We start from the raw sequence: 14,699 nt of genomic DNA on the forward strand, positions 1-14,699 counted from the left end.
TATATATATATAGAATGTTGATCTTCCCCAGTTAACAATTGTTTACACCTAATAATACAGTTAAATTGCACTATTACTACTATTATTTATTTGTTTTTCAAAATAACTGTGTAAAATAAAAAATTTATGCATAACTTGCATTCATGTTATTCGGCCTTTGTTCAGCAACTGGGAGTACACAGAAGTATGCGATTTATATTTAAAGCAGAACATGGTTAACAAAGACAAAATGGAAACTTTTGTTTGATCCACGTTTTGTCAGTAAAGTGCAATGACTGTAGCATAAAATTTTAATTTTAGTAACTATATCCAAACTATATCGAAATTCTTGAAAGACATCTCTCGTTAAGAGAGAGATATAAAAATAGGCATAAACATTAGAGGTCGACCAATATTGAATTTTACCGATACCGATAGCTAGGTTGGTCCGTACTTGCCGATAACCGATTAATTAACCGATAGTTTTTAAAATGGATACTGGATTAAAAAACTAAATTAAAACACAACACTACATGTAAAATAGTACTAAACTTTATTACAAAAACCAAACAAAAAGCAGTACTGAATCATGAAAATGTGCTATATGAAATAAATATGAATATATTAATAAATATTGAGGTAAATTAAAGACACTTTTTCTTTCAGTTTGAAAGCTTAACACTCCAAATAAATAAAAAAAAAGTTACATACAAAATGAATTATAATAATAATTATATAATATTATAAGTATATATAATATTAATTATATAAATGTATATTATATGTGTAGTCTCCCACTATATTTGCTTCTATTTTGAAAACTTTTTTCTCTCTCCATAGGCAGAGGTTGACCAAACTGTTTGTGTAATCTGTTAACAACGCTCATTATATACCCGTCTTTTTAGGCAAGAACCAGATAATGAGTGTCACGTCATGAAATGGTTTTAATACGAAGGGAGCTGTATTACGTGATAACAAATTTAATAAAAACATCGTAAGTTAGGCCTATAATAGTAATGATTTCATTTCAAACAACAAATATATTATATAGAGAAGGTGAGCAAAGTATCAACAGAGCTTTTAGAAACTCCGAATCAGTAAAACACTGCGTCGCAAAAAGATTCACTGTTTCGAAGCGCTCCAGTCGGATCCCCCCATCCCCCCGGCAAATCGCACCCTGTGCCTGAAGATAAAAAGAACTGAAATCGAATGCATTCCTGATGGTAACAATCATGACATTAAACATTTGGGTCGGACTTGCGTGTATTTTTGCCACATTATTTTAACTGCTTGATGTACTGCTAATGTTAGCGTCCTCTCAGCCTTGTCGACAAACATACTGCTGTTCTTTCTCCAATGCAGAATCTAATCAACAAATGAATTACTTTATATTGAGATGAAAACATGTACTGTAGTGTACTGTATACATACCTTTTCGCTGTCTGTGTTTTAAACGTGCATTTGAAGTGTCAGCATTGTCCGTGCACCGCGCTCTCTCCAGGCAGCTTGCGCTCTCCTTGCAACTAACAGTATCACGTGTCAAAACAAAAGCATGTGCTTTACAGCGATTTTCGCCTATAGAGGCGGCTCTTGCCATAGATATATATGTTGGCTCTCGCATTGTATAAGGACAACGGACCGTTCTCAGCCGCTTCAGCTCTGACGCAACCCGGAAAAACTATCGGCGTGGATTTTTGCCGATAACCGATAGTTCCGAGAATCAACTATCGGTGCCGATTAATCGGCAAAACCGGTACATCGGTCGACCTCTAATAAACATTATACTAGTTTTTGTTTGTTTTTTGCCTTGTAGACGCTTTCTCGACATCAACCCAGAGCGTGGATCTAAAGCCAAGAAAGGGAAAGTTACGTCAAAGAAGACTGGCCAAATTGTGCAAAAAAAGAACACTACTGTGCACCCACAGGTTTCCTTTCTTCTGAGAAAACTTACAGACTTTGAATGGAATTTTTAGACACTTCCACTGTAATTGAACTAAAAGGAAGTAAGGTATAATGCTGTTAACAGTATACAAAAGTACAGCTGGCATTTCTTTATATAATGCGTTTTTTTCCTGCTGACTTTCATTTTATTTTTTGCACAATTTTAAAATAATTTAAAACCTTTCGATTAATTAGAAGTTAATTTGTGGAGACTACTGAAAAGTTAATTTGTGGACAGTACTTGTTAATGTTCTGTTAACTGTTCAGTGAATTTATTTCGTACAGCTGACATTTCAACCAACATTTTCTGGCCTTTGCTTTTGAGAAATAAACATGTTAAGTTCTAAGACCTTTGTTTTTTATTTCCATTTGAGACTACTGATAAGGAAAAAAAGTTAAATTTTCTTGTTTTAAGGAAAATGATATTCTGTGTAGAAATACAATTTAATGCAATATATAACACATTGTAATATTGTAAAATTAAGTAGCACAACAGTTTAATATAGTACTTAATAAAGGCATGCTGCCAGAATGTAAATTAAAAATTGAAATGTAGTTTACAGTTGTGGTTCTGTAAAAAAAACAGAATGTGGCTAGCAACCCAGCTGCCAGTGTTGTACTGTAAATTTACAGGGAAAAGTTTACAGCATGATACTGTATCTGGCAACTACAGTACAATACTGTAAATGTAGTTTACAGTTGTGGTTCTGTAAAAAAACAGAATGTGGCTGCCAGCTGCCAGTATTATACTGTAAATTTACAGGGAAAAGTTTTACAGTGTAATGTTAGTAGAAAGCTCTTGCATTTTGGGTTTGTGGGTTTTACTGAGATATGCAGAGTAAGAAATAATTTGTCCCCATAGATATGCTTTAAGACAGTGGTTCTCAACCTTTTGCAAGCTGGTCCCCCCCAAAGCTGGCTCATTGCAGTTGGGGCCCCAGTGCCCCTCCCCCCCACATCCCAAACACCATCTTGCATAGATAGATAGATAGATAGATAGCCGTAGGCTATCATTTTTAGGCCCACATTATTATTATTATTATTGTTATTATTATTATTATTATTTATTATTATCATCATCAGTAGCGGTAGGTAGGCCTATTATCATTACTAGGCTATTGTTATAACTGGCAGTAGCACCAGACTTCTAATGTGAGCTTGCAGACATTATTGTTATTATGAGTAGTAGTAGGCCTATCATCATTACTATATAGGCTATTGCTATATAATAATGAGGTTACATGCTTTATTGTTGTTATTATTATTATTATTATTATCATCAGTATAGGCCTATTATTATTACTAGGCTATTGCTATAATTGGGAATTGACACCAGACCTCTGATATTAATTTATGCTTTATTATTGTTATTATTACTAGGCCTAATAGTAGGCATCATCTGCATTTTTTACAGAAGCTTGCAGGTACACTGTTAACAATTGATGTAATTTTTACAATAAATTTTACAACAACGTATTGTATTCATGTTTTTGCTGTAAATACAAAAGCATGATGGGAAATTTACGAGCAGTCCTGTAATATTATTGTAACTACACTGTAGAAGCATTATTTTACAGCAACCGCGTAGTATTGTGGGATCGTGGCTGTTTGAATTTTGAAATTACGCGGCCAACGGCAACAGAACATTTTTGAAAGAAGGAACACGTCTCAGGTTTGTAACATAAAATCTGTTTTATAAGTCTATAGATATATTGATAAAGGTGATCTGAGTGAGTGCTGATTGTTTCGTTTGGTATATTTTGGTTTTATATTTTCAGACTGATTGGCTACAATGATCAGTGCTTCACTTTTCTCACCGAGACATCGTGAACGGTCAACACCGAAGAAAAATACAAACTGAGCGGCAGCAGCTGTAACGCGGCGCTGGATCACCTGCACACAGGATAAATTAGCTGAATTATTTCAGCGATTGATTTGCTGTCGATTATATCGAACGCCATCTCCTCGACTCACCACTGATCACTTGGAACCTCGACGGAGGTGATACGGAAAAACTTGGGTAAAGTTGGTTTTATATTCACACATTCACACATTTCCACGTACGCCAAGTTACCACATGCAAAACCAACCACCACAATGACGACAGCTCAAATACCGTTAGGATTTATTAATGTTAGCCCATAGACGGTAAAAAAAATAAGCATTAGCCTGGTTAGCTTGGCTCAGAATATTTTTGCTTTGATTACATGTGCTGTACCGGACGGGACTTATGTTTTTCTGTAGGAGATTCATCAATCATTGTGGTTTGCACACTTTGATTGGCAACACAACGTAGCTTGTTGTAGATGTTACGGTCACTGAATGAACACAAGCAAATGTATCTTCATTTAATTCTGTAAGTAGGCATAACTTCGATCTAAGCTGAATATAGCAGCTGGCATATAACGTTATTTGGCCTTTGTAGAAGCAGGGTGGCAGGGCAGGTCAGGTCTCAAGTAAGCTGTCTGTATCTTAAATAAACGGCGCATGCGCAACTTCAGCCAACCAGCATCTTGTTTTTTTTTTTCTTTTTTCTTTTTGAGAGGGTTCTGAGCCCGGGTTCTGTTCAGAGGCTTTCACTGCTCTTTCTTTTGTCTTCGGAGAAGGTGGCAAATTATTAGTAGCATTAAAATTAGGTAAGTTAGCAAACCAATAAACTTAACCATTCGTCTGCCCTGGTGGGTTCCTTTCATTTATCAATTGTACAGCATATGTAAATACATAAATAATCTTTTGGTGTTCTTTAACCCGTTCTAACCACCACGTGGTGTGATTTTTGTTAGCTAGGTTAGCCAGCCGGGTGTCCTTAACAGTCTCTGCATAGAAACGGTGTGGATATACCTTTTCTCTTTAATCTGTATTGGTCTCTTTTCTGAACATGTTTCATTGCAAGTTTAGTGCGTGTGGAAGTGTTTTTGATACAGTGCCTAAGTTTTATCAGCATGTTAAGCTGCATAATAATAGTGCTAATTACGTGTATCAGTGTGGTGTACCAGAATGCCCAAGAACATACTTTAAACTTACTGCTTTTAAAGCTCATATGTACAGAGACCACAAAGCAGATGGGCCTTTAAGAAATAGCCAGCTACCATTATGTGATACTCCTATACAATGTGACTTCTGCACTGTAAGGTGTGAATCTTCATCTTTAGTTGGTCATTTGAGGTCACACTTAAAAGAAGGATTACAAGTTCGATGTCCATTTAGAGAATGTGACAGCAAGTTCACTGTTGTGTCGAGTTTTGCATCTCATATTTCTAGGAAACACAAAAATGAGAGTGTTGTGCATGTAGATCCCTGTAATGTAGAAAGTTCCGTTGCCACTGAATCTTTTACTTCTTGTGCACCCTCTGATCATTCTGATGATGAGCCAGAAGAGACTCTTGCTGTTGATGAATCCCTCTTTCTGCGAAATATCACACTTTTCTATCTTAAACTTCAGGCTAAACTACTGTTACCTGCTACTACAATACAGACTATTATTGAGGGATATCAAGATGTCCATGATATTAGTCTGACAAATTTGCTTAATAACTTAAGTGACAAACTGACTGTCCTTGGAGTCCCAGACACCACAATCAATGACATTATGGTGGAACTCAGAAAAGAAGATCTTCTCACTGCCTGTAACAGTGGGTCTTTGAGCACAGACCAGAAAAGAAAGACCGCTTTTAAAAAATATTTTAATTATGTTGAGCCTGTGCCTCTGTTGTTAGGTACCGATGATAAAGGTAGGGAATCATTTGCCCAGTATGTACCTGTTCAAGAAACATTGGCTACACTTTTTAAAAGCAAATCTATTCAAGAACAGTATGCAGCAACACGTTCCCAGCCATCATCAGAGGGTCTTTTCCAGGACATTAAGGATGGGAAGGGAGCTCAGTGCAACCCTTTATTTAAAATGGAGCCATCCTCGCTTGGTCTGATACTCTATCAGGATGCGTTCGAAGTTGTCAATCCACTTGGCTCTTCAAAAAAGAAACATAAGATTGTAGCAGTTTATCTAACTCTGACAGATATTTTGCCTCATAACAGATCCACCACAGATCAAATGCAACTTGTTCTCTTGTGCAACGAGCAGGCATTTAAATATTTTGGGATAGACAAGGTATTTGAGCCTCTCCTAAAAGACCTGAAAGCTCTTGAGGAGACTGGTGTTGTAATAGGTGATGGGCAAATTGTCAAAGGTCGACTGTGTGCTATCTCAGGTGACAATTTAGGGTCTCACAGTATCGGCGGTTTTGTTGAGAACTTTAGTAAGAGCCATTACTTCTGCAGATACTGTGATTTAGATAGAACTACTTTTCAGAACTCGCCACTATTGTGTGGCAACACACGAACAGAACAGTCCTATCGGAATCATCTGCAGGAATTAGGCACCAGTGGAAGAAATTCTGAGGTCGGCATTAAATCAGACTCTCCTTTTAACCAACTAACCTTCTTTCACGTTTGCCAGCCTGGACTGCCCCCATGTCTTGGGCATGACCTGTTTGAAGGCATTGTTTCGAGTGACCTTGCTTTGTTTATTGGTTATCTAGTTAAGAATAAACATTTTAGTTATCTACATCGCAACAGGTGCATAGATCAATTCAAGTATCAGGGGAGTGATGCCCACGACAAACCAGCTGATGTTTCACCAGGTAGCAATAAACTTACTGGACATGCCGCCCAGAACTGGTGTCTCCTTCGTTTGCTACCCCTACTGGTGGGAGATAGGATTAAGAATCCATGTGATGATGCAGTTTGGCAACTTCTGCTGCAGCTTAGAGAAATTGTAGAACTCATTTGTGCACCAGCAATCACAACAGGTCAGGTCGCTTATCTTAAAATACTCATTGAGGACTACATATACTTTCGAACACAGCTCTTTCCTGATCAGTCCCTGAAGCCCAAACACCACTATTTGCTTCATTATCCACAGCTCATTACCGAGTTTGGCCCCCTAATTCGCCTCTGGACTCTCAGGTTTGAGAGTAAGCACTCTTTCTTCAAGAGATGTGCTAGAAAGTTGCACAATTTCAAAAACATCTGCAAGACAGTTGCCGAGCGACACCAGCTCTTCCAAGCCTATTTGAGTGCCGGTGAAATGTTCCAGCCAAGTGTGTTATTTGATAAGGGCACAGCATTCTACGTAAATGACTACAGTGACAAAATCAGAAAGGCTGTGGTTGGTTTGAATTTGGAATTTATAGATACAGTAGCATCTCATGTAGTGACAGTGAAGCGCACTTCATACAAAAAGGGCATGTATATCTTGTTGGGGAAAACTGAAGAAGAATTGGAGGTTGGCAAGATAGAGCTGGTCATTGTTCACCATGGTTCTGTGTTCTTCATCTCAGAAAAATATTTGTTTGTGAAATTGAGTGACATTGGGGTCTATTGCGTATTAGGGACAGCCCAAGAGGAGTTTGTTTGTGTGAGGCATGAGGATCTGCTTGATTATTATCCTTTGCCAGCTTATGAGATGTGTGGTATGCCAATAATCTCCCTCCATCACTCGTTTGCAGAAACCTACTAATACAATGACTGCTGCATCAGAGGAGATCAGCAAGGCTGTCTTGGCTGCTCTTCCAGGGCTCCCCTCAGATACCTTGGCATCCTTGATGACAGGCCTGGAGAGCCTTGGCGTGCAGAGCAGGGAGGACCTCTGCTATTTGAAGGAAGATGATCTTCTGACCTACCTTCATCCAGTCCAGTGCAGAAGGCTCATTTGTGCCTTTACGCCAAAAGGTTTTGTTAATATCTCCCAGGAGAGAGAGATTCAGTTACACTAAATAGAACAAAAGGTGGTACCAAAAGAAAAAGTGGTCACTGTTTAAAGTAAGTTATGTTACCTATTCAATGATGTGGGAGAGGGACTATGTCTATTGACAATAGAGCATGGTCCAGCTAATCTTTGAGGATATTCTCTCCATTCTATGTAAATAATTGCATTCAATTGTTATATTCCATCTTTAAGGTTGTCTTTTAAGTAATTTTTATTTGTTTTGTAAGCTTTTTAAATATAGCTACCATTCTAGTATAAATATCACTTTCTCCTGAAAGTTCAGACTACCAGCTTTGAAAATGTGGAAGTAAATATAAAAATGTATGTAAATGTTTTTGCTTCAAGTAGAAAATATCATTGTGGGTGTTGGAATAAAACATTAGTGTTACAATGATCAAAATATTTATTTCAGATCCCTCTTCAGCCCCATTTCTCCCTGGAAGTCCAGATCCCTCCTCTGCCCTGTTTCCTCCTGGAAGTCGGGAAACCTCCTCAACACTGTGTTGCCCAGATACACCCAGAACATTCAACACCAGAGGACAACTTCTGCCATCACCACACACACCATGGCCCGTAAATTTTAAAATAAACTGGGAGAAAATGCCGTCAGAGATACAGTCAGCTATCGCAAATTCAACAAGACCAAATCCAGCAGCGAGAAGAGCGATGATCAGAAGTGTTGTTGATCAGATGAGAGAGCACAATGCAAACCCTAAAAGAGGGATCTGTGCGCAGGTTGCCAATGATATAGTTCGGAAATACCCCCAATGCTTTGGTGATGTAGATGGTGATAATAATGTAGCTGCAGCTTCTCTTCTACAGCAACTCAAAACTAGAATTGAGCATTTAAATAGAAATAACACCATGGCACGGCTCCGACAGAAAAGGCCCTCTATTTCAGGAATGAGGAGGCAGGAAAGAGGTCCCATGGACCAGTATGGATGTGTGTGGTGGCAGCCCAAAGAACTTCCCGCTGGGGAGACAGAAGAAAGCTTGCAAGAAATGAAAAGGCAAATGCTGCAACTTTATGCCCAATTTGGAATGGCAGGAGCAGAGAAAGGAGAGTTCCAGAGATGGCATGAAAATACTTACATGCTCCAGCGCTGCGATCTCAATGCTGATCCTCCACTCAGCATATCCAAAATCAAGGATGACTGGCCATTTCTGTTTTCCCTGAAGGGTCTGTTCTCTCACTTTAGTGAACTGACCGGTATTTCCATTCTGGAGAAGCTCCCAGCAGCCATTGAGCAAAGAAGCAAGACTATAATCGAGTATTTTGAACAACACAAGACAAAAGCTGTGAGTGAAGTCTTGGATGCCTTTCAAGAAGTGAACGGCAGCAAGGCCATCTGCATTATCCTATGCCTACTTGCCCACTTTAATGAGAATGGCATCTTTCTTAAAGCTGATGTGAGTATAACTTGCACGCGCACACACACACACACACTTTGGCTCGTTCTCTCAAACTGTTGTTTTGTAAATTGCTCGTGCAGTACTGTTGTGTTGGTAATATAGTCTCCACACAAACTATCTATTCCAAATTATTCTAATATTCCATAGATGGTCTGAACCTCTATTGGGAGTTGTTATGCCGTTGACTGGCTAACATCCTTTTACTGTTTTAGACAGTGTAGTATACATATTTTAAAAGCATTAGCCATTTTTTTTATTCAGTGTTCAGTGTAAGACATTTTCTTTTTCTCAAAGCTAGACTGTATGGAATAATAATAAAATAATAATAGATTTGTAACTGTTATTTGTTGGCTATACATTTTGTCATGTTTATACACTTTTTTTTTTTTTTTTTTTTGTTTGTTCCCTAGCCATCTGCAATAGCTGCTGATATCCAGGAAGAGACCCTACCCAGCACACCATGCTTAATTGTACAAGGTATATTCCTCCCTTATTTTGTTAAGGATTATTACAGTGCTTAAGGTTTTTCAGCACTGTGCTGGAATTCTGAAACATGGCTGTTGTAGATTAAAAAAATAATAAAGAAGTGAAATCAAAGCACTGACTATGACTATAAAAAGCTAAAATCTACCTGATTTAATTTTGGCCACTATCCCCTTTGTAGTAGTATTCTTTCCAGTGATACACAGCTCCCAGTGCTTCTGCTCCAGTTGAAATGCTTTTTAAGAGGATCTAAGCGTATCAAGCGTGCTACAATGTGTCAGCACATTATAGTTTACATAATGTGACAGCACATTATACATTATAGTGCGTGGAAAATGTGCAAGTTTTCTAAAATGAAAACTGGGTCACCTTTTTGACTCAGTAGAGGAGATCCAAAAAAACGTCACAGATGGTACTGGATATGCTTAAATAGCGAGTGTTCCAACCAAGCCAGGAGCACTGAGAACTGTATATCACTGCACAAGGAGACTATTTTGAAGGGGTTAGCAGCTAATTTTAAATTGGGTACATTTTTTTTTTTAATTTACAGGCACACTGAACTTTTTGATTGCACTTTTTGAAAATCCTACAAAATGACCCTCACTTAATAAGAATAACATGCTGAAGTGTTGTGAGATCCATTAAGACTGAAGAATTTATCTTCCAGAATCTAGCAGTAGGTTTGGGGAGCTCATTTTTAGTCCATCTCCTATCCTGAAATGTCTATCTTGCAGAGATTGAGTAATATGAGCTCCCCAAACCTACTGCTAGATTCTGGAAGATAAATTCTTAAAACAGTGGTTCAAGAGGATGTGATGCTGTTCCTTCAAGAGTCACTCACAACTTATATGTCCATAAGGCCTAGGAGAAATTATCAGTCTTATATTTAAATACAAAACCAATAGTAGTTATTAAGATTGAAGTGGTTTGGGATTGGTAAAATGTTCTTGTAAAAAAAAAATATGATGAAGTATGAATTTCAACTTGCCTAATAATTCAGCACACCATGTATAGTCCATAAGAGACAATAATAGTTGAATTTATAAAAATTACCCTGTTCAAAAGTTTACATACACTTGATTCTTATTACTGTGTTCTTACCTAGATGATCCACAGCTGTGTGTTATTTGTTTAATGCTAGTTGTTCATGAGTCTCCTGTTTGTCCTGAACAGTTAAACTGACCGCTGTTCTTCAGAAAATTCCTTTGGCTCCCACAAACCCCTGACTCTTAATGCATGGTGTTTCCTTCTGGAGCATCAGTGAGCATTTGAACCTTCTGTGATAGCTGCATATGAGTCCCTCAGTTGTTCTCAGTGTGAAAATATGGATTCTAAAAATCATTCAGTCCTTGTTGGAAAGGGTTCAAATACACAAAAATGCTGAAAAACTACAGAGTTTGTGGGAGCTGAAGGATTTTTCTGAAGAACAGCAGTCAGCTTAACTGCTCAGGACAAACAAGAGACTTACGAACAACTATCACTAAACAAATAACATCATCCAGGTAAGACCACAGTAATAAGAATCAAGTGTATGTAAACTTTTAAACAGGGTAATTTTTATAAATGTAACTATTTTCTCGTATGGACTATATGTAAATGTCTTTTATGTGAAATATCTAGTTCAGGTCAGTACTACATAAAAAATAACCTCTTACTTTGTTAAAATAGTTAACATTTTGCAGAATCTGCAAAGTGTAGAAACATTTGACTTCAACTGTACATACAATGAATGATGTTTGCCAAATTTTAAAAAATAGTTATCTTCATCCAAATGGTATAAGACTTTGTACGGTGGTAAACACTTGCTAGATCTACAGGATTAAACAAAATTGGAATGATATAGTATAGTAGATTTTTATAGTACAAAATGTACAAAATGTAATTTTTGTAACATTTTTATTTTCAAATGTGATTTTATTATGTTTATTAATGTTTTTACTTCACATTTGTGTAGTTTTTAGAGAACATATCATAGTTTATAAAATTAATATAAATTATATTTTTGTTTTTTTTACATAGGTACATATAAAAAACCTGCTTTTTTATGTAAAATTAACTTTATAAAAGACCCACATTTCTAACTTTCCTTCATGGGGATAACATGGATCATTTGAAATGGTTTAGTGTATGATTTTTGCCCATCTTTTGGAAAATGCAGTTTTAGAATAAAAAAAAAAATTCTCACTTTTACCAGTAGATTGCTGCAGAGCTCCACTATTTGCTATTTGACCAACTGAAATTATCTTCTTTTTTTTTTTTTGGTTTAGATTAAATTTGTAGAATTATATGAGAAACAGATGATTGAAATAAATGATAAACTCTAAAGACTCTCAATATTCATCATTAACAGATAATAAAACTTTTTTCACTCTGTTTTTAGAGCTTTTTGCGGAATCAACTCCCAGACGGGCAGCAAAGCAGAGAAGAGACACAAGCTCAATGCACCTGTCTGCACCCTCTTAAGAAAACTCCTGGACTTTGAGTTGATGGGCTAGTATTGGTGCCCCCCCACCCCCCATAGTTGGCAGGGCGCCTTTGTTGAATATCACCATGTTCCCTCTGATGATAGGCTGTTTGGACGTCTGGAAGTGAGCTAGATTCTTTAGTGAAACTGTGATTTGTTTATATGAAAATGAAATGTGGATACTTTGTTTGGAAAAAAGTTTTAATTCTGTAATATGTGCTGTTGCATATTATTTTAATAAAAATAGAGAAGTTGAAGTTGTTTTTGTTTTAATTGTGAAGTGATTACAGCTTTTATTGTAACATTAAAAAATAACAGAATATACAGTGTATACAATTACAATATTTAATTGTAATTCTCTCCTGTGAAATTACAGGAAATTCCTGGCAACTGAGTTGCAGTAAATTATAAGAAATTACAGCATTTTACTGTAATAATTCACTATAATCACAGTAACACTGCTGTATAAATACAGTACTTTGTTGTAATAAAAACACAGTACATAACCTGTATATTTCTTGCCGTAAATTCACGGCAATTAGTTGCCAGGAATTTCCTGTAAATTTACAATAAATTTTTAACAGTGTAGGTGATGTTAATGTGAGACCTGAGCCTGCTTTGCCTTGCAAAGATCCTCAATTCTTGGCTCAATGTTTGATAAACATAGCCTCAAATCATCCTCGATTTGTGCACGATTGCGGTAGGCTATTTAGTTTTGAGTGCAGTCATTTTTGAGAATCCTGCCTCACACAAATATGTCGACGCAAAAGGAAGGAGAATCTTAAAGGCGACGTCACAGAGTTCAGGATATTCCTGCATCAATGCTGCCCAGAATGACGAAAGAGGGCAGGAGCTAAAGAGTTCCTTCAGTCTACTGTCACTCTTCAGCTCAATAAGCTGTTCCTGCATATCAATTGATACCTCGTTTGCTGTGCACACAAACGGATCTCGAACCCACGCAAAAGAGCGATAATCCTCTTTAAAGTACGTCGCAAATTGTTTTCACCACAAAAGTCTCCAAAAACACCAGTAAAAGTCACTGGATTTGTCGCTTTTGACAAAAAAAAAAAAAAAGTGGTCAGGAGGATGATTTGTTTGTGCTATAATCAGTGCTTGAAGTGGGGGAAAAAGGTGGCGGTACTCACTTTGCATTGGCAAATCATTACATTTTTACAGTGAAAAACAAAACTTGGAGATATTGCTGTTACAACAATTTATTGTTGTTTATTTATTAACATAAATGTATTTAAACATGTTTGTGTGTGCGTGGCTGCGTGCGTGCGTGTATTTCACAAAAACTAAAGGAAAACTGTAACTGTAGCCTATATTCTGACTAGTTTATTCGTTTTTTATATATATACACACACACACACATATATATATATAAAAAAAAAACTAAATACGACCTCACGTTTTATACGTTTGCAGCCTCTGCAACTTCCGTGCGTCATAAAAATTAATTCGGATGGTTCGATTTTCTGCAATTTTCGTATCCGTAGCAAATATTTTGAGGGGTGTTTTTGACAATTGAGAGCCACCAAATGACGAATATGAAAAACGAATACGACAGTTTCGGACTCAGTCAGGGTGCAAGGACCTTAAACTTTTGAGGCTTGCGCAGCTCCTCGAGGAGAAATCAAACAAATGAGCGCCGTTTTCTAAAGTCTATGAGCGCATCACACACAAATAAACTAAATTGACATACTGCAGTTAAATTTCAAAATGTGGTGTTTTTATATTTATAACATTTGAATAGTTCAGCAACATACATCACACGACCTGACGACCAAGAGAGCTGACAATTGACCATCACTTAATTTACCATCACCTCACCTAAAATGTGACACTGATTTCATATAACAGTTCAACAAACAAGTTAATAATATTAAGTCACTTACATTTTTGATGAAATAATGACCGTTTTGGTCTATTTTAGCAGCGAAAATAGATCAGATGAATCCAAACAAATCACAAATTTGCAATTTTTTTTTTCCGTTTTTTTCCCTCCCATCCTGTAGCCTACTTGCGCCCCCCCACCGGTTGAGAACCACTGCTTTAAGAGATTCCCATAGCAGTGAAGAGGAGACCGGTTCCATCTCATTCCAATTAGTGATGTTAAAGACATCAATTGCAAATCCTATGGATCTATTGAATTTAGTGTCCAAGAGAAGTAAAGAATTTTACCTCCATGGAGCTGGGTACCGAGGTTGTGGAGGAAACAGAATATCCAAAGAAAGAGCATGTTCAGAAATAACAATAGGATGACAATTAGCTAGGGCTGGACCAGAATATTCGAATATTCGATTGGAGGGATGGCATTCGAGTTTTCATTTTGAGATTCGAATATTCGGGGGGGGGGGGGGGGGGGGGGAACACGTGACATCGATCCCTGCGAAATGGTTCTCATTCGTGCTTAAATGACTAGCCCTTGCGGCAACGCCAACATCGTGATTTACAGTACTTTATCTCAGAGAGAAGACAAAAATGCCGAAGACCTCAGTTGTGTGGGAGCACTTTAAATTGACTGAAGACAAAACAAAGGCAGTGTATCAAATATGCGATTTTAAACTGGCCTACAACTACAGCACAACAAGTTGTTTTCTGTTTTTATTCTATAAGGGAATTCATTTAATTTTATTTAAACTGTTCGTT

The 14,699-nt window shown here is 37.1% G+C and overlaps 1 protein-coding gene across 2 annotated transcripts in view; it reads left to right on the forward strand.

Moving 5' to 3' along the window:
* The window catches only part of pusl1 (pseudouridine synthase like 1), a 63,557-nt gene extending 51,253 nt beyond the window's left edge, over window positions 1-12,304 (forward strand). For both annotated transcript variants that reach the window (XM_072715746.1, XM_072715747.1), the window contains 5 exons: window positions 1,793-3,592; window positions 3,699-3,940; window positions 7,428-9,097; window positions 9,511-9,577; window positions 11,964-12,304. The gene's annotated coding sequence lies outside the window, so the exon portion shown is untranslated. The remainder of the gene's footprint in view (window positions 1-1,792; window positions 3,593-3,698; window positions 3,941-7,427; window positions 9,098-9,510; window positions 9,578-11,963) is intronic.
* The last annotated feature ends 2,395 nt before the right edge of the window (window positions 12,305-14,699 follow it).

Source organism: Paramormyrops kingsleyae, chromosome 8, assembly GCF_048594095.1.
Source record: "Paramormyrops kingsleyae isolate MSU_618 chromosome 8, PKINGS_0.4, whole genome shotgun sequence".
Classification (NCBI taxonomy): Eukaryota; Metazoa; Chordata; class Actinopteri; order Osteoglossiformes; family Mormyridae; genus Paramormyrops; species Paramormyrops kingsleyae.